The sequence below is a fragment of the Botryllus schlosseri genome, chromosome 10 (genome assembly GCF_051294905.1).
Source record: "Botryllus schlosseri isolate E-star chromosome 10, Bs_hap1, whole genome shotgun sequence".
NCBI classification, from domain to species: domain Eukaryota; kingdom Metazoa; phylum Chordata; class Ascidiacea; order Stolidobranchia; family Styelidae; genus Botryllus; species Botryllus schlosseri.
Window position 1 is genome coordinate 4,185,865 of NC_137245.1, and position 25,965 is coordinate 4,211,829.

Consider the following 25,965-nt stretch of genomic DNA (forward strand, 5'->3'; position numbering starts at 1 on the left):
TATATAAGCGGAACGGTACCCGGAGAAACAGGGCTCATTCGAGACATTTATATTCCGCAGAATAGAATATCTCTAATGCTAGTTGGTCGCATGCTGCTCTACAGATGTGACAAAGGCCATTCGACGAAATGAACCGCACCGATCCAGCAAGATTAGAACGGAATGAATCGTGATATATATATGACGCGATTCTGTTACACGTGTGAGATTTAATATTAAACTTAACGCTGCGCGACAGTTCATGAGCAAATCGAGTCACCGGAGTATCGCTTATCGTCTAATCAAGGTCTTACTGAAATGTTTTACCAAAAGTCCCAATCCGAATAGCCTATTCTACGTTAATGATATGAGTCGTTACAGTGCGCAAAGACATCGTGCATAGGAATCACAGTATAGAATGTCAAGTGTGAGTAGCAGCTTAATATGCTAAATAATCATAATCATAATTTTATTTGGGAATTGCTTTGATCTCGTCCGTGAAGTTGGTGTTCTGGACAAAATACGAAGGTTTTGGAGATAAAAATAAGATAGATAAGCTCTTAAATTATCGTAATTATATTGCGTAGCATAGTTTCATCTGACATACCTTATATTCCAATATTTCCACTCACCGTAAATAGTAGTATAATATTTACCGACGGTATATAAGGCAGTGAATATCTCTATGTCTGTGTGCTGATTGCGGTCAGTTGCTCTACATGCATGCGCATTAGGGTTGTTCAAAATTTGGAAAATGTTTGGAATTCTGCGTGTCCATTGCTTATTCTGTAGATTATTGTTAAAAAACAATAATGGGCTTGAAAGAAGCTCGCAGGAAAGACGGTAATATTTGTCTAAATGCGTTTGAAAGTAGCCGTCGGCAAGTATGCGGGGAATCGATGAAGTGGGCGGGCAAAAAGAAGCCATTAATCCTGATTGGTTGAAGCCGATAATAATAAGCTAATGATTGGCTGAAAGACCGACTTTGTGAACACTGCTGGTAACGATTTTTGCGTGCTGTTGTGCAGTCGTTTCTGTTGGTGGCATTACAGACATGATATATTGCCTTTGTTAATGTTGTCATCCAGAGTTCATAGTACAACATCGCAACCGCCTAAGTTAATATCTACCTGCAAAAAGTGCTATGTATTGCACAGGTGCTCTCGCTAGTTGAGATACGAATAAACTAGATGCATGCATATTGCTACCTTCAACCTTTCCAAAAGTTACTGACAGTGAGTGAAACTCAAAAATTTACCACCAGGAGTCAACATCTCAGTAGTACTTGTTATGACTGGTCGACGTTTCACCCATAAACAAACGCATATTACACTTTTTATTCACAATTGAATGAAGGCGAAAAGCACTATTTACAAGAGACATTAAAAAAGTACGTTGCAGATCAGTGTTGCATTGTCAGGCACAAGTTGCAGATTACAGGCTTTTGATTAGAGTTGACTTCCTGCTGTCTCCAACTGTCTTCCTATGCTGTTCCACAGCTTGAAGCAGACTGTCTCTTTGTTGTTCATTTTCAGTCAAGATTGCAGCATAGTCTGTGCTTAGCTTTACACCTCGTTCTGCGGCATCATTAACGACTTTGACAGAACTGATGTAGGAGCTCATTCTGGTGTAGGAATCTGATAAGTGCCAAACATCAACCGGTTGAGCTAGCCACGCCCCAGAGCATTCAAAAACATCAAATATGTACCACGACTGTGGCCCAATAAAATCAGACAAAGTAGTGTCCTTGTTGATGTGTACAGTTACATTCAACGAGGGCGGGCCTCTCCTGAAACTTGAAGTTCGCTCTACCTGTAGGAGCGTCTTTGCCATGTTTCCTCGGGTTTCATTGCTTTCACTCGGCGAAAACAAGGCATATACAGCGGTTTCCTCCACGATATACCAGTCATGCTTTAAAAGCTTTTGTGAAGCAGCTTTGGAAACTTGTTCATCATGTTCCTTGTAACTCAACATGTCCTGGATGAATCTCAAGTCATTACCGGCTGCATCACGACCGATGCTGGAAGCAACCCAGGCAGGGATATAAAAGAGAACTAAAAATAAATTGAAGCGATGCAGCAGTTCCACTTCTTCAGATTTGTAATGTAACTGATCAGCCCACATGAACATCTTCTGAGCATACAGAATTGTGCCCATCCACCGTGCATGGTGTGTTGCACCAGGTTTGTGATGATGTATATTTCCATCTGCACCGAGAAGAGCAAGAGCATTAGTCACACATTGTTTGTAGTCATCCCGTGTAAAGAAATCTTTTCTGGCGAGTAGTAGCTTTAAGTTCTCAACTGTCATTGCTGCTCGTTCTTTAAAGCATATAGGAATAGTCAGAGTCTTGAATTGCCGTTTTCTGTCAAGACTGCTCCAGCTCTTAAGGTGGGCAAACCATGTATTCTCTGGTCCGGTTGTTGCTTTTCCAAATAAACATTTCCAGACGTCCTTGACTACTAGCTCATACACATGGTGCCGACACGCATGGTAAAAAACCTTCTTTCCTAGAAGGTCCTCAAGGATCTTCGCTGCACCCTTCTTCCAGCCGCTGTTGCTTGCTGTGGTGTCAAAAACCAAAGCTGTTACAGCATCTTGTATATCCCACGTTTTAATTATGTCGAAAGTAGTTTCAGCTTGTGTCTGACCTGCCGCATTTTGTATCTTCTGAATTCCAAGTAGTTTTCCTTCTGAGTATTGAGGTTGACAAGATAGAACAATTGACAAAGCTTCATATCGATTTCCTAATCTATCCTCTGTGAGCTTTCCATCCCAATGAATGGCAACATGCTGTGGTCTATTTTCGGCAAATTTTTCCAAAATGTCCTGAGATATTTCCAGGCGATTTGTTTCCCTGGCTCTCTTCGTTGAAGATCTTGACAGGGAGAACATGGCTATATCTCCTCCACAAGCCTTAATAAATGCTCCCATCAGCATCGTTGCATCGTTGTCAGTTACTTGCAATCGATCCAGAGCTTGGGAAACATGCGTATTTTTCATAATATTTTTAGGTGCCATCAGTTTAATGGATTGGGTCAAGGTGCCAAGTCCAACATCAGCATCATAGTCAGAACTTGAAGTGATCGCACCACATGTGATTTCTGCATTGTCGCAATTCTCGCCATTTTCCACACTGTCATTACATCATCCACCACCACAGTACATAGTTCATGAGTAGGGGTTGACTGAGGACAATGCTCTTTCAGATGCAGCAAGTAACTCATTACTTCTCGTATAGTAGGTAATCTCGAGCCACAGATGTCATCGCAAGTATATCCGACCAAGTACTGCTCAGATTTGGATCTTGTTCTTCGCTGCGGCATGTGTGCAATCTTTCGCCATTTTGCCTCTGCCATGACTGCACTATTGTTGCTCCAAAGCATAAACTACTGCTATCGACTCTGAAGCATTCAAAGAACACGTGTTACAGTACTACTAATGACTCATCAACACACAACGCGCTTGTACAGAACCACAACCGCTACTAACAGACTCTACCTCAGCAAAACAGACTTTCTATTTAGTAAAGCGAAGCTCCCGAATCCGAGTCAGCTGTTGCAGTAATCAGTGAAGCTTAGCCGATTACCCAATCAAGAACCGTGGTTTCGTAATTGCCCGCCTCTACTGTCGGTTGCCCGCCCACTCTTCAACAACGACTTTCAAACGCATTTAGACAAATGTTAGCGGCTTTCCTGGGAGCTTCTTTCAAGCCCATTATTGTTTTTTAACAATAATCTAAAGAATAAGCGATGGACACGCTGAATTCCAAACATTTTCCAAATTTTGAACAACCCTAATGCGCATGCTCTTAATGATAGTGCTTATCTCGTGTGTGATATTCGTGTGTGATGTGTGACATGAGACTCCGAATGAGCTCTCAAACCTAGGCCCGGGGCACATGCAAACTGCGTGATCGTCACGCATAGTGTCCCATTAGTTTTTTATATCCGATATAATAAAACAGCTAAATTTATCGCAATTCAACAGATCTCAGTTGTTTAAGCTATTGTTAAATTTACGCAGTACTGGACAGGACATGCGCGCAAGGATGAGTGAACCAACAATTCTGCATTTTCAGCTGCGTGTAACGGACAGCACCATGGTTTTTACCAGTGCTTGCCCAAAAAGTGTGCACGTTGCAGCCAATGCCGCGCCGGAATATTCATAGGGACACCAGTACTTGATCGTACACTAAGGTGCATCACAAACTTGGCGCATCGAATCACAATTACTCTACTGGAGTCGGCTTACGAGTTATATGGCCGGTGAAATGTTGAAATCAAGCCGAGGCAAAACAGCCTAGTAGGCTACAACTTGAATAATTCGATCCAACGATGAGGAAGTAGATAACCCGCTCACCGAAACGTTGAGTTTTTAGTACTTTTCAGCTGTAATTGGAATTATGTACCATGCTCATGTACTTTCGGCCCAAAAAGCAATATTCTCCATATGTCAGTATAGGCATTCTTATGAATTTGGTCCGAAAGTGCATGTGTCCCGTAGATCAGTAGATTAAATAAGCGGAACGGTACCCGGAGAAACAGGGCTCATTCGAGACATTTATACTCCGCAGAATAGAATATCTCTAATGCTAGTTGGTCGCATGCTGCTCTACAGATGTGACAAAGGCCATAGGCCATTCGACGAAATGAACCGCACCGATCCAGCAAGATTAGAACGGAATGAATCGTGATATATATATTACGCGATTCTGTTACACGTGTGAGATTTAATATTAAACTTCACGCTGCGCGGCAGTTCATGAGCAAAACGAGTCACCGGAGTATCGCTCATCGTCTAATCAAGGTCTTACTGAAATGTTTTACCAAAAGTCCCAATCCGAATAGCCTATTCTACGTTAATGATATGAGCCGTTACAGTGCGCAAAGACATCGTGCATAGGAATCACAGTATAGAATGTCAAGTGTGAGTAGCAGCTTAATATGCTAAACAATCATAATCATAATTTTATTTGGGAATTGCTTTGATCTCGTCCGTGAAGTTGGTGTTCTGGACAAAATACGAAGGTTTTGGAGATAAAAATAAGATAGATAAGCTCTTAAATTATCGTAATTATATTGCGTAGCATAGTTTCATCTGACATACCTTATATTCCAATATTTCGACTCACCGTAAATAGTAGTATAATATTTACCGACGGTATATAAGGCAGTGAATATCTCTATGTCTGTGTGCTGATTGCGGTCAGTTGCTCTACATGCATTGCGCATGCTCTTAATGATAGTGCTTATCTCGTGTGTGATATTCGTGTGTGATGTGTGACATGAGACTCCGAATGAGCTCTCAAACCTAGGCCCGGGGCACATGCAAACTGCGTGATCGTCACGCATAGTGTCCCATTAGTTTTTTATATCCGATATAATAAAACAGCTAAATTTATCGCAATTCAACAGATCTCAGATGTTTAAGCTATTGTTAAATTTACGCAGTACTGGACAGGACATGCGCGCAAGGATGAGTGAACCGACAATTCTGCATTTTCTGCTGCGTGTAACGGACAGCACCACGGTTTTTACCAGTGCTTGCCCAAAAAGTGTGCACGTTGCAGCCAATGCCGCGCCGGAATATTCATAGGGACACCAGTACTTGATCGTACACTAAGGTGCATCACAAACTTGGCGCATCGAATCACAATTACTTTACTGGAGTCGGCTTACGAGTTATATGGCCGGTGAAATGTTGAAATCAAGCCGAGGCAAAACAGCCTAGTAGGCTACAACTTGAATAATTCGATCCAACGATGAGGAAGTAGATAACCCGCTCACCGAAACGTTGAGTTTTTAGTACTTTTCAGCTGTAATTGGAATACGTGAATGAAATCCCTAATCTGTAGATTTATTGAAGTTACCAGGAATTTTCCTGTTGTCACGGAGATACATCTTTGAGGTCCATTCTCTGTACAAAACGTTTTCTGCCGCGTTGAGATGTGCTGTATTTTCATGTTGTATTGAGAATTGAGTCCTGATACTCAAATATGTTTTTCCGGGCCTGTACCTGGCTCATGTACTTTCGGCCCAAAAAGCAATATTCTCCATATGTCAGTATAGTCATTCTTATGAATTTGGTCCGAAAGTGCATGTGTCCCGTAGATCAGTCGAATAAATAAGCGGAACGGTACCCGGAGAAACAGGGCTCATTCGAGACATTTATATTCCGCAGAATAGAATATCTCTAATGCCAGTTGGTCGCTTGCTGCTCTACAGATGTGACAAAGGTTATTCGACGAAATGAACCGCACCGATCCAGCAAGATTAGAACGGAATGAATCGTGATATATATATGACGCGATTCTGTTCCACGTGTGAGATTTAATATTAAACTTAACGCTGCGCGACAGTTCATGAGCAAATCGAGTCACCGGAGTATCGCTCATCGTCTAATCAAGGTCTTACTGAAATGTTTTACCAAAAGTCCCAATCCGAATAGCCTATTCTACGTTAATGATATGAGACGTTACAGTGCGCAAAGACATCGTGCATAGGAATCACAGTATAGAATGTCAAGTGTGAGTAGCAGCTTAATATGCTAAATAATCATAATCATAATTTTATTTGGGAATTGCTTTGATCTCGTCCGTGAAGTTGGTGTTCTGGACAAAATACGAAGGTTTTGGAGATAAAAATAAGATAGATAAGCTCTTGAATTATCGTAATTATATTGCGTAGCATAGTTTCATCTGACATACCTTATATTCCAATATTTCCACTCACCGTAAATAGTAGTATAATGTTTACCGACGTTATATAAGGCAGTGAATATCTCTATGTCTGTGTGCTGATTGCGGTCAGTTGCTCTACATGCATGCGCATTAGGGTTGTTCAAAATTTGGAAAATGTTTTGAATTCTGCGTGTCCATTGCTTATTCTGTAGATTATTGTTAAAAAACAATAATGGGCTTGAAAGAAGCTCGCAGGAAAGCCGGTAATATTTGTCTAAATGCGTTTGAAAGTAGCCGTCGGCAAGTATGCGGGGAATCGATGAAGTGGGCGGGCAAAAAGAAGCCATTAATCCTGATTGGTTGAAGCCGATAATAATAAGCTAATGATTGGCTGAAAGACCGACTTTGTGAACACTGCTGGTAACGATTTTTGCATGCTGTTGTGCAGTCGTTTCTGTTGGTGGCATTACAGACATGATATATTGCCTTTGTTAATGTTGTCATCCAGAGTTCATAGTACAACATCGCAACCGCCTAAGTTAATATCTACCTGCAAAAAGTGCTATGTATTGCACAGGTGCTCTCGCTAGTTGAGATACGAATAAACTAGATGCATGCATATTGCTACCTTCAACCTTTCCAAAAGTTACTGACAGTGAGTGAAACTCAAAAATTTACCACCAGGAGTCAACATCTCAGTAGTACTTGTTATGACTGGTCGACGTTTCACCCATAAACAAACGCATATTACACTTTTTATTCACAATTGAATGAAGGCGAAAAGCACTATTTACAAGAGACATTAAAAAAGTACGTTGCAGATCAGTGTTGCATTGTCAGGCACAAGTTGCAGATTACAGGCTTTTGATTAGAGTTGACTTCCTGCTGTCTCCAACTGTCTTCCTATGCTGTTCCACAGCTTGAAGCAGACTGTCTCTTTGTTGTTCATTTTCAGTCAAGATTGCAGCATAGTCTGTGCTTAGCTTTACACCTCGTTCTGCGGCATCATTAACGACTTTGACAGAACTGATGTAGGAGCTCATTCTGGTGTAGGAATCTGATAAGTGCCAAACATCAACCGGTTGAGCTAGCCACGCCCCAGAGCATTCAAAAACATCAAATATGTACCACGACTGTGGCCCAATAAAATCAGACAAAGTAGTGTCCTTGTTGATGTGTACAGTTACATTCAACGAGGGCGGGCCTCTCCTGAAACTTGAAGTTCGCTCTACCTGTAGGAGCGTCTTTGCCATGTTTCCTCGGGTTTCATTGCTTTCACTCGGCGAAAACAAGGCATATACAGCGGTTTCCTCCACGATATACCAGTCATGCTTTAAAAGCTTTTGTGAAGCAGCTTTGGAAACTTGTTCATCATGTTCCTTGTAACTCAACATGTCCTGGATGAATCTCAAGTCATTACCGGCTGCATCACGACCGATGCTGGAAGCAACCCAGGCAGGGATATAAAAGAGAACTAAAAATAAATTGAAGCGATGCAGCAGTTCCACTTCTTCAGATTTGTAATGTAACTGATCAGCCCACATGAACATCTTCTGAGCATACAGAATTGTGCCCATCCACCGTGCATGGTGTGTTGCACCAGGTTTGTGATGATGTATATTTCCATCTGCACCGAGAAGAGCAAGAGCATTAGTCACATATTGTTTGTAGTCATCCCGTGTAAAGAAATCTTTTCTGGCGAGTAGTAGCTTTAAGTTCTCAACTGTCATTGCTGCTCGTTCTTTAAAGCATATAGGAATAGTCAGAGTCTTGAATTGCCGTTTTCTGTCAAGACTGCTCCAGCTCTTAAGGTGGGCAAACCATGTATTCTCTGGTCCGGTTGTTGCTTTTCCAAATAAACATTTCCAGACGTCCTTGACTACTAGCTCATACACATGGTGCCGACACGCATGGTAAAAAACCTTCTTTCCTAGAAGGTCCTCAAGGATCTTCGCTGCACCCTTCTTCCAGCCGCTGTTGCTTGCTGTGGTGTCAAAAACCAAAGCTGTTACAGCATCTTGTATATCCCACGTTTTAATTATGTCGAAAGTAGTTTCAGCTTGTGTCTGACCTGCCGCATTTTGTATCTTCTGAATTCCAAGTAGTTTTCCTTCTGAGTATTGAGGTTGACAAGATAGAACAATTGACAAAGCTTCATATCGATTTCCTAATCTATCCTCTGTGAGCTTTCCATCCCAATGAATGGCAACATGCTGTGGTCTATTTTCGGCAAATTTTTCCAAAATGTCCTGAGATATTTCCAGGCGATTTGTTTCCCTGGCTCTCTTCGTTGAAGATCTTGACAGGGAGAACATGGCTATATCTCCTCCACAAGCCTTAATAAATGCTCCCATCAGCATCGTTGCATCGTTGTCAGTTACTTGCAATCGATCCAGAGCTTGGGAAACATGCGTATTTTTCATAATATTTTTAGGTGCCATCAGTTTAATGGATTGGGTCAAGGTGCCAAGTCCAACATCAGCATCATAGTCAGAACTTGAAGTGATCGCACCACATGTGATTTCTGCATTGTCGCAATTCTCGCCATTTTCCACACTGTCATTACATCATCCACCACCACAGTACATAGTTCATGAGTAGGGGTTGACTGAGGTCAATGCTCTTTCAGATGCAGCAAGTAACTCATTACTTCTCGTATAGTAGGTAATCTCGAGCCACAGATGTCATCGCAAGTATATCCGACCAAGTACTGCTCAGATTTGGATCTTGTTCTTCGCTGCGGCATGTGTGCAATCTTTCGCCATTTTGCCTCTGCCATGACTGCACTATTGTTGCTCCAAAGCATAAACTACTGCTATCGACTCTGAAGCATTCAAAGTACACGTGTTACAGTACTACTAATGACTCATCAACACACAACGCGCTTGTACAGAACCACAACCGCTACTAACAGACTCTACCTCAGCAAAACAGACTTTCTATTTAGTAAAGCGAAGCTCCCGAATCCGAGTCAGCTGTTGCAGTAATCAGTGAAGCTTAGCCGATTACCCAATCAAGAACCGTGGTTTCGTAATTGCCCGCCTCTACTGTCGGTTGCCCGCCCACTCTTCAACAACGACTTTCAAACGCATTTAGACAAATGTTAGCGGCTTTCCTGGGAGCTTCTTTCAAGCCCATTATTGTTTTTTAACAATAATCTAAAGAATAAGCGATGGACACGCTGAATTCCAAACATTTTCCAAATTTTGAACAACCCTAATGCGCATGCTCTTAATGATAGTGCTTATCTCGTGTGTGATATTCGTGTGTGATGTGTGACATGAGACTCCGAATGAGCTCTCAAACCTAGGCCCGGGGCACATGCAAACTGCGTGATCGTCACGCATAGTGTCCCATTAGTTTTTTATATCCGATATAATAAAACAGCTAAATTTATCGCAATTCAACAGATCTCAGTTGTTTAAGCTATTGTTAAATTTACGCAGTACTGGACAGGACATGCGCGCAAGGATGAGTGAACCGACAATTCTGCATTTTCAGCTGCGTGTAACGGACAGCACCACGGTTTTTACCAGTGCTTGCCCAAAAAGTGTGCACGTTGCAGCCAATGCCGCGCCGCAATATTCATAGGGACACCAGTACTTGATCGTACACTAAGGTGCATCACAAACTTGGCGCATCGAATCACAATTACTTTACTGGAGTCGGCTTACGAGTTATATGGCCGGTGAAATGTTGAAATCAAGCCGAGGCAAAACAGCCTAGTAGGCTACAACTTGAATAATTCGATCCAACGATGAGGAAGTAGATAACCCGCTCACCGAAACGTTGAGTTTTTAGTACTTTTCAGCTGTAATTGGAATACGTGAATGAAATCCCTAATCTGTAGATTTATTGAAGTTACCAGGAATTTTCCTGTTGTCACCGAGATACATCTTTGAGGTCCGTTCTCTGTACAAAACGTTTTCTGCCGCGTTGTGATGTGCTGTATTTTCATGTTGTATTGAGAATTGAGTCCTGATACTCAAATATGTTTTTCCGGGCCTGTACCTCGCTCATGTACTTTCGGCCCAAAAAGCAATATTCTCCATATGTCAGTATAGGCATTCTTATGAATTTGGTCCGAAAGTTATTTGATTCAAGATAAATGACCAATTCATCTCTTTAACACAGCTCGTAAAATAGAATGAATTTGAATGATCACTCATACTTCGAAAATTCAATTTGACTTGAATTGTGACTTGACTCGTGACTTGACTTGACTTGACTTGACTCGAGTCACCTCCAAAAAACGAGTGACTTGACTTGACTCGAGTCACCTTTGAAAATCGATTGACTTGACTTGACTCGAGTCAAAATGTGCAATGACTCGAGATGACTCGTGACTCGACGGTAGTGACTTGATCCCAACACTGCCACGTGCTGCCAACAAAATATAAGACCTACCTCTTTTCCTTTTTGAACTTTGACTCTGTTCAGGCTGTTCTGGCTCTTGTGGCTCGTCAAGATCTTCCACATCCTGATTTGAGCCGGAGGGAAGATTTGATTTTCCACTAATGACTGAAATTTACACGCAGCTTAATATGAATGACTCAAATTACAAAGATCAAGAACTAACTGCTGGTGTCTTGCGTTGACGAATTAATGCTATCATCAGTCGTATCTGTACACATTCAAGAAGTTTCATGATTGACAATTTTTACCTTGTCTAATCATTAAACCTTACCAAATCGCTGCGACAAGGTGTCAACAGCTGTAAGCTCACCTTGAAATGCCTGTGCACACAAAGTAGGAATCACAGTAGAAACAAACGAATCCATTCTCTACGTAATGTATCAAAGATTACTTTTGTCCTTGGCATTTTGCACATCAGACTGTGCATTTTTGCAAAATACGGCCAAGTTACTCCTCCAGCGCCTGACTTGGAGGAAGTCTTCAAGACAGAATAGTACACTGTTTTTAAGTTTTTCCACTTGATGGATATCTGTTTCCTGAAGAAAGCATAAGCATATACTGCTCACAAACAAGAAGATTCTGCACATATTCCTATACCAATTTTTGCTGTAGCCCCTGTTGGAGAGTTCCTGGGCAATACTGCCGTAGTACTGCTGGTTCCTGCCTTTGCAGCCATCAATTTTCTGTATAATTTTCATTTCATTGATTAAACACAAAAGAAGATCGGTTTCTTCTTTGCTCCATGCCCCAAAACGTATTTTTTAACCTCCGCCATGTCGCTAGATATATAGTACTAAGCCGAAACGGGTAGTACGAATTACGGAGCCGGTCGTCTTATTTTTGCGTCATGTAAACACAACGGTTGAACGAGTCGGATTGAAGCTTGCGGTGACGTCACTCGGAGACGGATTGCAGTTGAAGACGGATCGACCATGTAAATGGGCTTACTGATTCTATGCACTATATCCATGGTAGCCATCCTCATGGACTCGAGGTCAGGAAAATCAAAAATTACATTAGCAGCAGAAATGATTTTCCATGGTGTGGGACGAAAACTAATTTACACCAGCTCATTCTAACTTAGATTTAGCCTTATCAAAAAGGATGATGTAATTGAAAAGCATTTAATAAACATTTATTTTTGGAGGCCTTTTTTCAATTCGAGTGTTTATTGCACAGTCATAACGTAAACAGAGTAAATCAAAACATAGGCCTACCATATTTTCAGCACCTAAAAACAATTGTGCCACATTTTGGCGGCACACGTCTGAACACAACAGACCCCGAATTAAAACACATGTTTGTGGCGCAACTTGGAAATTAACAGACCCCCGAATTAGAACCAACTCGAAATGCGCGCATGTTAAGCCACAAAATTTTCAGACAACTAGCTGTACTTTTGTGACGGTCTGTTAAGTTCGAACTTTTGCCAGATCGTGGCATGCAAAACGTCCAAGGTGTTATGGAAAACGCCGAACAATGTTTGCCGAAAATCAGGACAAGAGTCGAAATCAGTACAAATCTGACAAATCAGGACGTTATGGTACATCTATGTTCATTGTTCACACAGTACAAGGTTAAGCAAACAGCAAATCCTACAGCTCACCTGATAAAGCGTTATCGCCCTCAAATCCTGTTGTGCCCTGATTATCTTTTCAGTTACTGCATTTCGTAACTCCATCAGGAGCATAACCGCAGCGGCTTCCATTCCCTACAAATAAATATAATAGTAAATGTAAATAATGTAGAAGATTTGGTTGAAGGACATTCTGCTTATTGCATTCCGGTTCATATGAAGGCAAGAGTTCTGCCACAACAATATAAAATTGCAACAAAAATAAACAGGATTATCCTAACTAATAAATTCATTGGGTCAAGTGTAGAATACGGCCACCTCGAGAAAGTGATCCCCATGACCATCATCGATCAATGTTGCACATGAACATGTAAAACTCATAGTGCTTCACATGAACACGATAATAAATTGTGATTTTATTTTGCTTGTGGAGAGACGGATATTAGGGTTGCCGGATGGGGGATATTAGGGTTGTGGGAGTAGGGATACATTAGGGTTGTTGGAAGGGGATATTAGGGTTGTGGGAGGGGGGATATCAGGGTTGCCGGAGGGGGAATATTAGGGTTGTGGGAGTAGAGATACATTAGGGTTGTGGGAGGGGGGATATCAGGGTTGCCGGAGGGGGAATATTAGGGTTGTGGGAGTAGAGATACATTAGGGTTGTGGGAGGGGGATATTAGGGTTGTGGGAGTAGGGATATTAGGGTTAGGGTTGCGGGAGGGGGGATATTAGGGTTGGCGGAGGGGGACATTAGGGTTGTGGGAGGGTATATTGGGGTTGGGGGAGAGGGGATATTAGGGTTGGCGGGAGGGATATTACGGGTTGGAAGATATATATTTCGGAAAACCCCAGATGTGGACGCTAAATAAACCCAGAAAAACCCAGATCAAGAATCGACGAGGAATATGTGACTATCATTCAGAGCTTCGTGAAATATCCTCCTGAATGTCGCCAACTCAAACTGATCTTACCGCGCTCGAATGGCGTAGACAGGAAAACTTTAAGGAAGAAACTGCACCCGTCCTACAGTAAAATTGATGTAATTAAACGGTGAAGAAATATAATATTTAAAAAATATTACATGGTGTATGACAAAGGAGTATTTTTCATCTTGTTATTGCCATTGCCATAGACGTCAGGCAAATTCAGGCAAGCATGAGCCTCTTCCAAACTTTACTATCATCTAAAGCTGCGTTATCAAAAAATCCTACAAAATTGTCCTGAAACAACAAAAAAGCCTTCCTAATCTTGCAGAAGAAAGTTACCGTACTTGTACGGTACGATAACTAAGTTTTGTAGAATCATGGTTTCGGTATACAGTGTTTTCAACTCATCGAGTCGCGCAAGATATACTTGTCGTTAGTATGAAATATTATTGTTAGGAGCAGGCTTTGCGAATGACTTGACATAAACATATCATGATTCGAGTATACAAGATTTGATTACCCGGCCAATCGCAGAAGATAACTATCTAATTTATCGCAAGTGAATCCGTATATTACAGTGTAAAAGATATCGGAATGTCAGCAACTCTTATGGGTATAGTTATTATCACATTAACCTAATTTATCCGGTTAACTTGTCATGATCATTCTTGAAATCAACGCAAACATGGTCACTGAATTGACTTAACCACAAAACAACATCAATTGTTTAATTCTGCTTGTATCTGTCGGATTATTCGCATTCGTCGATAGAGAGCATTATTGAACTCGTAAGTATGCTATTTCAACGAACTTTCGTTTTATTCCAACCGCGAAAGATAACGTCTAATCGTATGACTTGGAAAAAATCACACATTTGTTTGATGATAACACACATTTCACAAAAACATCATCTTGATTTTGTAAACTGGTCATACTAATCAGCGCATTTGTCAATATTAAAATACAATTCGTCAGGTCTTTTGTTTAAAGTATCATTTCAAATTGTAGAAATAGATTCGTTGTTGTCTATGTCATTCCTACAAATTACATTTCTGCGACACCGAAGCAAAGTATTTTTTTCATGTGAATAAAACAAATCGTTCATCTTCGACTTGTGGTTTTAAATCACATTCGACAATTCATCACGAATGGGTTGTAACGAAGCTACGAAAAAGTTGTACAACAAAATTTTTGAAGCAGTGTTATTATCATCTCCATTTGTGAATCTACCTAATACAATCACGAATCAATGTTTCCAAGTACACCACGGCGTATTAAACTCGCTAGAGTTGTCAATGTAAAATGACTAATGTGTTCGAATTTCGTAATGAAATATTATTGATTGGGGATTAATCCATTACTCACCTCTGTAAGTATTACAGAATGGTGCAATGTGCTTACCAGCTAAGATTTTACAAATCGGTCAGTTGTAATTACCGAGGTCAAATGTAAAGCAACAATATCGTTAATGTTGAATTTACAGACCAACACAAAACATATTTTTAATGATTTTCGTTGTCAAGTCGTTGTTGATACATTGAACAATCGGTTCAATACTTTATTATAGAGTGTGTGGCGGGAATTGAAACACTTTCGCGCATTTCCGGGTTTCAAGATATCACACTATGTGAATTGACATACCGCCGCTTAATTATTGCTTAATCCGTTCGCACCATTTCAATACCACTTTGATCATCGCAAAATCAATTACGAAAATGTTTGTTACGTTTATCTTAGTCGGATGGACTTGAGTTATTTGTAGAACACGCACTCTCAAAGAAATCAGAAAACACAACCCACATGGAAATATGGTAAATATGTTTGTTCATTAGTACCATTGATATATCTCTTCTACATTTCCATTCGCTTAAGTAATTTTCACCACAAAGCTTAATCACTAAAAGGTCTTACTTGGGTGTGGTTGAATTCTAGACAACATCAGTCCTGACTTAGCAGTACAAAACCCCGAGAGTATCACTGAGGTGTCAACATAGCGCACATATTTGAACATATCAGTTAGTGAATTAAAACTAAAGCATCGACAGTAACAACCTATGTGATTATTATTATTATTTATTTCGTAATCATTACAACAAAATTACAGATACTGTATAATGCATTTATGTTTTTTGTGTGACACGAGGTAGAATTGGATCACACCAAACTCGACGGTGCATTTTATTATCATTCCTTTGCGTCATGATATGGATACTGACCCGCCTTGCTTCATTGGTGTGGATCTATATCATACAAGTTATGTTTTCACCGAAAGCGGTGTTTACTCACTTGGTTGATAGCTGCGTGATTTGGCATACCACTGATTGGTTAATACTCAATTCCGTTCATCCTCTCTACCCCGCGTGCTAAATTTTTACAAGCACATTAATCATCACGAAAGCAATTTGAATTATGTTTGCTACGTCGAGCTTAGTCGGGTAGAATACAGAACATCAAATAAATCCCAATACGGACTACTCCAAAATCCGGTTAATGTGTTTGTATTGCTGTTCATAATCTATTGCTACAAACTTTTATATTTATATCCACAAAAATATTTGTCATCTGAAAATTCGATCCAATGAAAGAACTTGATTTCGTAACATTAATTCGATTATTTCAGCAACTTGTTGGATCCACCCCGCGATGTGAGTTTGAGCGACCCCGCGGACAGATTCCTGTCTTCCATGATAATGTTATCCGCGACACGAATCTGTATGGATTTGCATGAAACATTTTTGATCATAAACATTCACAAGACGATCCAATCTAACTTACGTTCACGTGTAGTCTTTACTAAGGGTTTGTGCATCGAACATGCAGCAGAGTTCAAAGAACTTGTTGACAACTTTGATCGACCACAGATGTCTGACTGACTTCAACAGCTATTGAAGTACATTACGTTAATAAATTCATTGACCAGTGTTTTGGTATCTTTAACATTAACATTAAATACGATTCATTTCTTATATCAGTGTATAAATACGCGATTAATGTATCAATTCAGGAATCCGGTCCGTGCAGTACTTCGTCTTCCAAAGGATCGAGGTAAAGGCGTTGGAAATGACTTTCATACAAAACACGCTCTATGGCTAACACTCTCCTCCGTATTCGAAATGTGGTCAATGCATACTTTATGTATTCGTATTCATTTCGAAATGGTTAAACATTCAACTGCGACAGATAGGAGTTGTCACACTCAATTGAACTGATTTTACACCAAGTAGTTATTTAGGCCACCACAACCAAGGTACAGAAATGTTTTTGTATGGCATGGAATTAATTCGGGTCGAGGTAAGTGCGTTGGAAATGGGTTTTGTGCAGGATTTCAGTTACTGTTTTGTAGCTGGAGGAAATGTCAGGATTTCTACTCAAATCCAGCGAATGCAGCTATAACATATGGAACAGCAAACAATGAGAACCGTTTTGTCATTGACGGATACCGCCTGTCCTTTTGCAGATCTCGTATATCATGAACGACGGTTCCAAATCTATGCGAAAGGATGAGGCAGACATATTCGAAAATTTCCTTAGAATGGCGAGAACTTGGGAAAGTGATATAGAAGACATGCGGCAATGCTTGTAGCCATCCGACATCATGAAACATCCATTATTTTGATCAGGATTCGAGAAAAGAATATCCAACCGAGATGCATGGATACAATTGAACAGTGAAACGGCAAGAAACGCAGTGCACTGTATCAGGGCTTTGGAGCCGGAGCCGGAGCCCCGGAGCCGTGCATTTTCACCGGAGCTAGAGCCGGAGCTCTACATAAAATTCAGCCGGAGCCGGAGCCGGAGCTCGTTGTTTGAGGAGTAGCTCCGGCTCCGACCTATTTCATAAGATGCTTTATATATGCAACAACCACATCTGCTGATTTATCATAATTGAACAGCAGGCCTGAATTTTAATGCTGTGCACAGCAATGGCATATAGTAAAGTGCGTTCTACTGCAACTATGATGTTGTCGACAATTGACAAGCATTCAGTATGAAGTCACAATCCGGCACGGCGGCACCTATATGTCTTCGTTGCTACATCGGATGTTACTGACGGCTGACGGCTGAGAGACTCTAGATTACTATATATAACTAACCTATGGGTAGATGAGTAATCTATATAGACCAGGAATGGCCAACCTCTTCGGCTAAAGGGGCAAATGCAATTGACGACCGAGTGCGCGGTCCACTAGCCGCGCCAAGCGGGTAAGATTTTCTAAGTTCATAAATAAACTAGGTGAGTGTTGCGAGTCTATTGTATACCACCCGCTAGGCTCAGTTTGCAAGGACACGACTATTCGGCGTCTGGACACATCGATATCGAAGGTCTCCGATAATATGTGACAATCATTTTGTGCCTACATTTCACCGTCGACGACTTGTATGCGAGCGCAAACGCGAAAAGACTTTCTCCCGTAATTGCGAATACAATTAGACTCAATCGGGTAAATTAGGCGTTTTTTTTATTTACAGTAGGGGGTAAGCTACCAACCAAGAAATCGTGTGACAATTAAACACGCGAAGCTTGAAGAAAAATTTCGCTACTATTTTAGTTTATTGTAATATACGACGATTTACTGAAAATTTGACTGGACCCTGGATCTGCCAATGCGTCGAAACCGATATTTTAGTCATCAACATCCCAAGTGTCGCAGCCAGAATTGTAATTTTTGGTTGGCATTGCAAGTTCACAATCTGAGCAATTCATTTTCGATAATATAATAGGAAATTACCTCGCGGGCCACGCAAAACCCTCTCGCGGGCCACATATGGCCCGCGGGTAGGCCACCCCTGATATCGACAGGACCATTCGATAATTTCAGAGCCGGAGCCGGAGCTGGAGCCGGAGCAGTGGTAATAATGCGGCTCCGGAGCTGGAGCCGGAGCTAATGTGTGATAGAAGAGAGCTCCGGAGCCGGAGCTGGAGCAGTTTAAATTTACGGCTGCTCCAAAGCGCTGCACTGTATGCACCAGAAGTGGCCAACCCGTGACCCGCGAGAAGGTTTTGAGTGACCCGCGCGAGGTAATTTCCGAAATTAGTAATATCATCAAAAAATCGATTGCCCAGATTGTGAACATGCAATGCCTACCAAAATTTTGATTAGTATGGCCGCAAAACTTGGAATGTCACGACTAAAATATCAGTACCGACGCATTGGCAGATTCATGGGCCGGTTACGTTTTTGGTAGATCGTCGTACATTACAATAAAGCAGAATATTCCGCGGTAGATTTAAGTCAAAATTTTCATCACGCTTCCCGCAATATGCTGTTACTCGATTTCTTGCTTTTAATATTGTCACCACCCCCTGAAAATGAAAGAACGCCTAATGTACTAGATCGAGTCTAAATTCTCAATTACGAGGGAAGGTGTCGTCCAACACCCGATGAAACCTATGCACAGAACGATTGACGAATGTGGACTGAAGCTTTCGATATCGATTTGTCCAGGCGCTGAATAGTCCAGACCTTGCTAACTGATCCCAGCGATATACAGCAAGCCCGCAATATATTCAAGTAACAATATTACTGACCTATAAACTTAAATATTTACGCGCCTTGCGCGGCTAGTGGCCCGCGTAATGGTTCGTCACTTCCATGAGGCCATTTGCCCGAAAAGGTTGGCCACCCCTGATATAGACCGTTACGTGGACGTTTTTATTGTCAAGCCAGTTGGGGTAGCGACCACATGTACGATGTTCGAGAGTGAATATAGTACGGTGGTACTAGGTAAAATGTTGGGTAGAAGTCTTAATTGGGCACCAAGTGGGATACATTAATCGACGATAATAAGGTTGCTAAGACAATGTCGATAATAATATTCACGATGAGGATGTTGCACGAAACTTGGCTGTGACAGGTATTACCTACTGTTGGATATAGCGATAACCTCATGCCGAAAGTTGATGAGCGGAGATCTCACTTAGGTCAGCACTAACTGGCTGGAAAACAGGATTCCTCCCAAGCGACTCCTAGGAGCAGCATGTTGGCACCTGAACAGCTTCCTGTGGAACAGTCTGCCAAAGACAAATCCAGGTATGTTAACTAGGCACAAAGAACATGTGTGTAGCAGTGTTTGATTTAGTACGAGACATAAGTTTATGCCGGGTCAGACCAAAGACTCGAAGACTGGTATCCCCGGCTATCCTGCTAGGCGCTCAGTCTCCACGGATAGCACGGAGAAATAAACGGTGGTGTCGACTAGGTGATCTTTCGTCATTAAAGCATCTCGATGGTACAGGCGAAAAACGAATACCCCTTCCACTAGCTCTCTCTTTGCAGGGAAAAGTTCGGCGAAAAGTTCGTGTTTCTCAACAGTCTGACTAGTGACTATATACACGACGTGATCAAGCCGGGTTCTTCGCGAAAAGCAACGACTACAAGAATACCCTAGAACAATCGTTCCCAACCTTTTTCGACTCATCGCCCCCTTTTGAAGCTATCGCCCGCCTAATATTTGGAACCGAAAAATGAGCATACAAACTGGGATCAGCGGCGAGTTGACTAATAACAAAAAAGGTCAACTTTTCGACTCGACCACTTTTAAAGCATAATTCTCGTGAGTCGACTAAAAAAAGTCTCCATTTCGTGAGTTGACTAAAAAAAGGTCTCCAATCAGAACCGTAACAGCACTTCGTGAGACCCCCCCCCAAAAAAAATAAAACAACAACGTGTGTCTTAGGCCCCCATATGGTGATAAACCAAACACCAGACCCCCCTCAACTAGAGGGCTTTTCGTCGCTACATATCAGCTATACCCTATTTCATGTACTGTTTGGTGAGTCATCGTATTTCGTCTAAACGCGCGAAGCGCGACAAATTTATATAATCCTATATCTGCTATGTCAGAAGATATGGAAATCGCCAAAACGTACCGAACTAAACGACGCACATGATTTCAAATTGGTATTTCTTTACTGGCAAATAATTTTTTCCTGCGGGATGGCATTTGTCCTGTAGGGTTCAGCTCGCCAGCACAGGAACATTCGACGCCAGCCATTGAGCGCCTATATGGACAATTAAACATATGTATAATTGTATAGTATATATATATAGAAGTTTTCGGTCAGCACAAGGGCATTCCTTTTCGGCCCAGGTTGGCCTATCACTTCTCGGAGTCGCGTGTTACATGGCCTATAACATCATATGTCCTGGTGCGTCGTGGCGCAGTAACCCGTGTAACCCGTGGGAGTGAGCATTGAGCAATCATCAATGATCGTGCGTTTTACTGAGCCTCCATTGGTCTCTCACAAATAATTCGACAGCAAACGAAGTGATCGAAGCTTACAGCTTACGTTGTCGTAAACCATAGCAAAATAATTTAACGTCAAAATGTCAATTTCTGTTCTTACCTTCACCAAACCTCTTTGTTTTATTGAAATAGAATTCGAATATAATTTATATAGTTCTCAACCCTTGGCCTATTGTATCATATCAATTTATAAGCGGGTAATGTATTGCATCTTATCAATTCGTTTCTCTATGCTCTATTCTGCTGGGAACTATAAACTGAGGCTATGCAATTACTTACGTAGTTTAACAGTTCTGCATATATATTGGCGATATTTAACTCTAGATTCGTTCGTCGGTTCAGAATCAATGACCACTTAATCTGTATTTCAGACCGCTAGCAAAATACAATGACGTAATCATTCCCCAAGATTTGAAAAGGCAACTTGACTTGAATTGTGACTTGACTCGTGACTTGACTCGACTTGACTCGAGTCACCGCCAAAAATCGGGTGACTTGACTTGACCCGAGTCACCGTCGAAAATCGATTGACTTGACTTGACTCGAGTCAAAATGTGCAATGACTCGTGACTCGAAGGTAGTGACTTGATCCCAACACTGGTTTAAAGACGCCCCACCTTGCGACCGTGACGAGAGTGGAGGGTCAGCGAATACACTGTAAAAAATAAGCGTGGGTTTTGGGGTGGAATAGGAGTGGATATGGATGATCCACCGTAATGCAGGGGTGGACCTCTTTGTTCCTCCCCCTTTCAGGGTGGAATAGGCGTAGGAATGTTGCTACCACCCCTGCATTACAGTATATTACATCCTTCCACCCTGGATAAGGCGTGGAACGGCGACCCGCCTCTGATCAACTGAGGAAACATATCTGTTTACGCTATGATCATTCTAATCACCTGCGCTGTATATGTTCGCGCGAGATGCTTGCGGGGCGTTGATGTCGCGAAATTGAATGCATATGTGCTCAATGTCGCTGCTGGTTAAATCAACATATCGGACGGCCGACCGGACGGACTAGCAGACTTACCATTTATCAATACAGAGAGCGGGAGTGAAAGTATATTTATTGGTCAGCCGTGCAAATCAGCATCATTAAAGCGGAATTGAATGAGTAAAATGAAGATATAATAGTTTGTTGCTTGTTCTTTTCAGAATTTAGCAGTGAGCTTGTAGCAGGAAATCGCAATTTTTTTTAACTCACAATAAGATAGATAGACGAACTTATATGATGGAATTTAAGGCGATACCGAGCTATCGTATAAAGTTTGATCTAAAATTGGAATATCGTTGTTCACGGTATCGAGATAATAATATTCCAAATTACCGTATTGCAACGCCTCAGTTATTTGCGCGGCGATCCCACGAAGTCAGCTGTGTTTTCGCGGGAACCAAATTTAGGCGGCAAAGCCCTTTCAACCACCGAGTTTTATAAACAAAGATGAGCTAATGGCTCGACTTACATCTTACCATCATATTCGATCAATTTCTAGTCTGAACTCAATAATGATAGGTATAATATTCATTCAGTGAATGTAGGAAGTGGCACGCACACAAAGCGAAGATACTAATATCTCATGCTGATTGATCAGCAGGCTCGGTTACGCTTTAGTGACTCACCAACCGAGGCTCGAAAACGCGAAGCGGAATGCGGGCCAAGCTGAAAGATCGAAGTGGAAAGATTGCGAATATGTCTTGCAGTTTTACTATGAGACGAATTCCCTTATTGTCACTGTACGGAACAATGGTTGTACGTTTTAGAATATGAGTCAGTTGCATGCTGTTAAGGGATGCGGTATGAACGCATTCTATTCTCGCTGACATATATATATACGGTATTTGCTCGATTGTTTCTGACGGTCGGACGCCATGTTGGAGATTACGAGACCTGAAAAAAGGGAAGGTGAGACGACAATGCACTCATAACTGTATTTTGCATGCTTCTAATTTGCCTTATCAAATTCACCTGCTTGAGTTAGAGTCAATGATTCTATAGTCATTGAGTCAGACTTGTTTGGTTGAATTATAGTTGATTACAAACAAGTTACTGCGATCCAATGTAATTTTCTAGTATGAAACCATGCTAGTTTATCCAGTATGGAATTGGTGTCCGCGATTGGGCGTCTGGCAGGCTGACTATCACTATCATGATTCATGAAAATTAGACTGGTTTACCAAGTCACCGTAAAGGCTATAAATTATATCTGCTCGAGCCATAGTAGTCACCACAGACGTTGATAATGTAAATTTCATTGTCTCTCCATGAGAGTGTGGGCATTAATGTGTTTGTATATTTCATGTGTATCAATGCGAGTGCGCGCGATAAAATTATAAAACATAAATTGAAATTGTATTGAAATTATTTGTGCAAAAAATATGTTGGCGGACAGCCAGAAGAAAAAAACATCTTCATCCGGACATGCTCTAGCTAGGAGTGATGCTTTCAAACTTACCATCATTAGAAATAATGGTTTGTGCCTGTGGTACAGTTTGAGTTGAAGGGGCACTGCTCTCTAAATATGATGTGGTCTCAAATTAATCAGTACAAAAATTTCATCCACATCAGCTATTCAGGATAGAAAGCCACTTAAAAGAAATTGTAGCTGAAATATTATTGAAACTATATCCATTTCACACTAGCTGCCCCTGCCTAAATAAATGTATATTGTATGGAGTTTGCTTTGTTTTTGCTGCTTCCCCTGTTGCAAAAATGTTTGATTTTCGGTTCCACACATTTAATCTCCTGAAATTTTCATTCTGGTTCAGTGCATATTTCAAAATTTGGCTGCTTTGCTTTGCAGAAAGCTGTTTTGACTTATGTACCTGAAGACGAAATGAGCGTGATCAACGCGGAATCGGTTCGAAATATCCTGATTCTCCTACCATGGTTGATAGAATGAAGCGGACATTGATATCCCGAGGTTACAAAATGCTGAAATCTTATGGGTATGTTCTTCTCTTTCTGCTATCTATGTATTTGTTCCAATAAAGCTGTTGATTTTGACAGAAGCCGTGATATCTTCAAATATTTGTACCAAGTAGTTAATCTCAATCTATTAATTGCCTCTCATGATATATAGTGTTCATTAGTCATGCTGCAATTGCATGGCAATCAAAATCAGGCCATGCCTAAATACGTGCACCGTTTTTGATCTAAAGAATTACGTGCTTAAGAAATGACACGTCGATGCACTTCTCTTTGATATGCTGTATCTTGTAATAAGTTAATGTTCATCTGCATGCATTAAGTGATAAACTTTGACTCAATAATATATTTTGTGATTGTGTTACAGCATCTCCAAATCTAGACTGGATTGTTTCTATACCTACCATTCTGCATGAAAGATATGTTGATCAGGTACGTGTCAAATAATCTTTGTTTTTATTTTGCAAGTTTTACATTTGATTCTGATGGTTTATAATTTAGAGAAGTGTTTCGCAACGTTTTGACCTTGCGGATCGGTAAAACCTAAGAACAAATTTGTATGGGAATGAATCACCATTGGCATTATACTGCCGCAATGAAACCATTGGAATAAGTTCAATGTTGATGATTAAAATAGGTCTCCACTTTCACCTGGCTGCCGAATCAGCATATATGTATTTTGGCTGGAAATTGGGGCTATACCATTACTTTTGTCGTTTGGCAGGTCTACTTATGGTGAGCGATACGACAACTTTTTGCGTCAACACTATATTCATATTGTGTCTGAAAAAAGCAATGCCGGCCCAAGCCTGATCATACCCTATATTTCATAAGCTGATTACTATGTTGCAGTAGTCGGGAACATATGGCTCACGACCCATATATGGCTCTTTGGGGTATAAGATATGGCTCTTTGCGAAATATTGATTTTTGTATTGAATTGATCAATATTGCAACGAGTTGTTATAAAATTTTAATCACGACCAAAATAATTATTCTCGTGGCAGTACAAACATCACTTTGAGGGGTAAAGACAATGTCGGCTTCAGGTTTAGGGGCTCGGACCCCCTCTTTTAAAATCATCAAATTTAAGTTACTGTCACGCCGGCGGCCAATATCACACGTGAATATTATGTACCTGACTTGAAATCTTGAATTTCACACTACGTTGAATAATCAAAGAGCATAGCAGCCAGGGCGCCGCCCATTTCGAAGCTACATATGAATTGCGTTATCAAGGGTGAGGCTTGGCCCGTCTGTTCTATACGTCTCGTTTCGACCTTTATTTCCGAACAATAAATATCAGATTTTACTGTAGAAATATGGCGCACAGGAGGAATCCCATGCAGCGAGCTCGAATTAGTGTTACCATGACGTCATGAATTTTCATTTGTGACGTAACAGGTGATTGGTATGTATGGCTCTTTGAGAGTTGAGATGGAAAAAATAGGGACATATATGGCTCCTCGGACAAAAAAGGTTCCCGACCACTGCTATATAGGCTAGTCTAGTCGATATGTATGTTTGTGTGTATGTTTGACCTGATTCTTTTTTGTTATATTAACAGACGCCGAAGTATGGACACCCTGTCATTTGCTTCAATATGGCGAATGAAGAGTGGACAGTCAGTTTTGAAGCGGAACGCGTGACACAAATACACAGCATTCATGAGGTATTGGCAGTGATGATGTCAATTCATTGAGAATTGATAATGCAATTTTTGACCCAAGATTATAAAATCTCTGACTTTCATGCCTATTAATTTTCATAAGCCGTGATTGGCTCTGTATTGATTAGTCATCAAAATCAGATATGGCACCTATTTGATACCTCCTTAGCAAAAAAAGCACTTGCTCTATAGCAGGGGGGGCCAACCTTTTCAGCCAAATGGCCACATGAAATTTACGAACCATTGCGCGGGCCTTTTTTCGCCATCCTATTGGAGTAAACCAGATTAGGTAACGGTAAAAATAGAACTTATATTACTACGTGTCAAAATCGATAACAATAAGCCATCTGCTAGCTATTGACGTAGCCAGGAGCCAGGCACGTTTTCGTAGATCTTAGTACGGAATATAACCATAAAGTAGAATATTTCACTGCGGATTTATTTTACTTGGAATTTTTCTTACCCCTTTACACGATTTATGGTCACTTGATTTCTTGCGCCGAATTTACAGAAACGAGTTCAACTATATTCGAAAATATTAGAGAA

General features: G+C 41.0%; 2 long non-coding RNA genes across 2 annotated transcripts; both read left to right on the plus strand.

The window, feature by feature from the left end:
• Positions 1 to 743: 743 nt before the first annotated feature.
• Positions 744 to 8,816, plus strand: LOC145447885 (uncharacterized). Its single transcript, XR_013917743.1, has 2 exons — positions 744 to 1,386; positions 7,483 to 8,816. It is a non-coding gene; the product is annotated as an uncharacterized LOC145447885 (long non-coding RNA).
• Positions 8,817 to 22,419: 13,603 nt separating this feature from the next.
• On the plus strand, positions 22,420 to 25,673 carry LOC145447609 (uncharacterized). The gene is made up of 4 exons (XR_013917661.1): positions 22,420 to 22,727; positions 23,626 to 23,770; positions 24,118 to 24,182; positions 25,318 to 25,673. It is a non-coding gene; the product is annotated as an uncharacterized LOC145447609 (long non-coding RNA).
• Positions 25,674 to 25,965: the final 292 nt, after the last annotated feature.